Raw genomic sequence first — 4,125 nt, forward strand, 5'->3', positions numbered from 1 at the left:
GTTCTCGGGCATTCCATTGAGGTGTGAGAGAAGTGTATTTCTGGTGATAGTTATAAGTTCACTCTCCACGTGGTTCGGAAGTGACGTAAAGCCGTTGGTCCCGTTGCTGAATAACCACTGGTTCCATGCAACGTAAAAACACCATACAAAAAAAAAAAAAAAAAAAAACAAAACCAAAAAACTAGGCCTATGCAGAAATAAATAAAGATTTCTAACTAAGTTAGGCATCTGTGATAAAACATATATCCCATTGGAGGTTTGGTACGAAAAGGTCTTGATTCCTATGGACTGTGACGAGCACTTGAGCTTCGATATTTGGGATTAGGCTGCTGCAAGGACCATGCTAATAAAGGAATAAAGATACATGTTGGAAAAAGACCCGCCACACTGATATAAAGTCGGAAATCCTTTTGGTTGATCTGCGAAAGTTGTCGCGGGACTTTGTGTTGAAGGACTCAACTGTGCTTGCGTGAGCAGAAAATGGCTTATTTCCTGATGAAATGCGAGCGATAAGTGATACACCCTGTCCTCCTTTCTCAACTCTCTCTCTCGCCTCCTCTCCTCCCCTCCTCTCTCCTCTTCTCTCCTCTCTATCACTGTGAGTTTCTTTTGTCATTTTGCGAGAATGTCAGCGAGGAGTAATTTTACCCAGGCCCAGAAAAGCTTTATTTTCGTGTGGCCCCCTCTTCTTCTCTGTTTTTCTTTTATTAATTCGTTCTTTTGCTGTAACTTATGCTATAGGGGATTTTCCTGCCCTGGAGAATTTTCCTACCCTCAAAGACTCTCTCTCTCTCTCTCTCTCTCTCTCTCTCTCTCTCTCTCTCTCTCTCTCTCTTTAGGTGCATTCGATTTGACCTCCTTATTACCCTTTTATTTTCATACTTAACGTACCATTTACGTTATTATACGTTGTTCAAGCACCTGTTTTATTAACCGAGTCTACGTTAACGCTTCAGTACAATTACAATAAAAACAGGAAAATACATGCTTTTGGTCAGTGAAGGGCCCAACCGCACTACCATTTCCTTTCGCTGTCCTCAAATCTCCCCCAAAAAGCAACAAGCAGCCAAGTAATTCGAGCACGCGCTCGGTCATCATTCATCTATCAGTCAGAGAGCATGAATATTCCATGCAATTTCCCATCTGGCTGAAGGTTTGGAAAGTAAAAGTAAACACGAGTACAAACGCTCGAGTTAGGAGACCGTTTTAACTTGAGCCCCCTGCAGAATTTGCAGAGTCTCTCGGTACGTTTCCTATCTTTTTTTTTTAAGTTTACCGAATGCTTAAAACAAGATTCGACATAATTAAAAAGAAAATAGATTTTTTCATGCTTTTCATTGATTCTGCCTCTTGAATATCAGTGATGATTCTAAAAGATTTCATTTTTGTCTGTCTTGGTACTTTTCCTATCTTTTTTAAAGTTAACCGAATGTTTAAAACAAGATTCGACCTTATTAAAAAGAAAATAGTTTTTTCATACGTTTCATTGACTCTTGTCTTTTGAATATTAGTGATGATTCTGAAAGGTTTATTTTTGTTTTTAATGAAAATGTGATCATATGAACTTAGATTATTCCTTTCATTGACTCTGTCTTTTGAATATTAGTGATGATTCTGAAAGGTTTATTTTTGTTTTTAATGAAAATGTGATCATATGAACTTAGATTATTCCTTTCATTGACTGTCTTTTGAATATTAGTGATGATTCTAAAAGATTTTATTTTTGTTTGTTTGAGTTTTTTTTTTCTTTTTATTTCAAAAGAGCTATTAAAAATGGAGGTAATTTTCTTCTTTTCGATAAACTTGGTCGAACTGAATCAGATGGAAAAATGTAAATAAACAACAAACCTTTCGTCCTCATGACCTACCAAAGAAAACAAAGAACAAGAAAAAGAAAACGAAGAAACCCCACTCGTGCCCACTCGCTCATCTACAAATAAGGAGAACCGGGTCGGTCAGATATGGTGATAAGTCCTTTTTCTTTTTCTTTTTTTTTAATCTTCATTCATTTCTTTTATGAGGCAATTCGATGGCGACAATCCTGGACGACTTCCAGTCTTACGCCGCTGGAACAGGACGCTTAAAAGAACTCGGCGTTCCAGATGGCCATTTCAGATAAGATGAGTTGAAAAAAAATTAAAATAAAAGATATAAAAAAAATCGAAAAAAATAAAGAGGAATAATAAAATGGAGGCCTAATTGACGCTGTTCCCGTTAATCCCACTTTTAGGTCTAATCCTGTTAGTTTGTCTGGGGGTGGGGTTCTTATCCTGTTAGATGGCCTGGAAAAAGAGTAGTTTGGTACCTGCGATGTACGATTTTCGTCTTAACCTTTCTACGGTGTTTAATGTAGTATGTGGGTTTGTGAATTATCTATGTATATATATATATATATATATATATATATATATATATATATATATATATATATATATATATGATATATATATATATATATATATATATATATATATATATATATAATATATATATACATACCTATTTCATCAGGGTAGAATCATCTTTGTCATCTGTTAGTTATATTCTTAAAAGAAAAAAATAGATGTAATAACGAAGTCTTTTCCTAAATTTTGGTTGCTTGATTGGGATCTCTCTCTCTCTCTCTCTCTCTCTCTCTCTCTCTCTCTCTCTCGTTCTATTCTCTCCCTCTCTCCTCCTTCTCTCTCTCTCTCTCTCTACTTGAATTGCTACGAGTAAGTGGAAATATTTACCTTCAATTGTTGTAAAACTGTAGTATTATTTGACCACACTCGTTTATGTCAGAAGTATTCAACTTAGTTATTTCGGTGCTAAAGTAATATGGTTTTCCAGGAAGTTAATAAGATGTTTTTTACTTCGGTCGTTATGGATCCACAGACAATATTAGAAATGAATTCCTCTAACAATTTAGTAATTTTAGGCTTCATATGTTGCGATATCGGAAAAATGTCCTTCATGAACGTCAACTGATCTTTTAATCTTCCAGAATGGCGATTTTTCTTTGCATGAATACAACATTTCAAGATAAAAATGAATACAAATGGAAAATATTTTTTTTAGCTGCCAACTCACCGAGTTAATCGCTCCCATTCGCTGCCATCATCTGTAGCGACAGCTTCCATTAGTTGTTACAGCACCCATTGAAAGAGGTCCATTATCTCGTCCCCCCCGCCCCCCTATCTGCAGAGATTCCGCCACCCCGGCCACCGGGCCCCCGCAACACCCCGCCCGGGTGCCCAAATCCCTACAACCCCGGAATGAATCAAAGGAGGTCACAGCAGATAGCCTTTAGGGAGATCTCGGATGAATCTCTCTTAATTGGCGTGAGAAGCGTCTTCAAGAAATGGTATCTTAGTACTTGATTATTATTATTATTATTATTATTATTATTATTATTATCATCTGTAAAATTCAAATATATACACCGGTTTTGACACTGTATATGATCATGGCCTATATAGGCGCTCTGCTATCCTGTTTAAGTAGCACGAAAAAAGCCGCTATTCGGAAAATAGAGAAGAATCTTCTACAAGTGGAACGCTGCTGAAGTAGCCATTACTTTTAATAGAGTATGCTTGAGAGAGGGTCTTCTTCCTAAGTACACTAACTATTTGATAAATTTTACTGCTCTCCCAGTGACAATATCAAGATACGACGAATGTAAGCGAAACTTTATATAAATATAAATATAATAAAATTTGATCTATAATGAAACTTATCTACAAAGAGGAGTAGCTGTGCTATGCACATACATCGAAGTTGGCTTCCTCCTTACATTCCTGAGGCACCTAACCTGAAAGACTATCCTATTACCTTGTCCCACAGCATCGGCTTTAAGGGATATCGGAAATGATTGAACGCTTTTTCACGTAGGCCTCAACTGCGAGGTTATATATTACAGGTATATGAGGTACTGCGACCTAATTTGATCCACTCTTGAAACACCAATGAAATATTCAAGTGATGCTGTTCAGCTTGATGGCAGTTTGATAAATTGTTGATGATTTATTCCCCCACCGAATTCAGCAGTGCCCAATGTAATATTTTGGGCAGTTTCATTCATTCTCTTCTGTTGATGGTGCCCGTCAGTTTATTTCTTTTCGTCCTGTTTCATCAAGCTAATGT

The sequence above is a fragment of the Macrobrachium nipponense genome, chromosome 12, assembly GCF_015104395.2.
Source record: "Macrobrachium nipponense isolate FS-2020 chromosome 12, ASM1510439v2, whole genome shotgun sequence".
NCBI classification, from domain to species: domain Eukaryota; kingdom Metazoa; phylum Arthropoda; class Malacostraca; order Decapoda; family Palaemonidae; genus Macrobrachium; species Macrobrachium nipponense.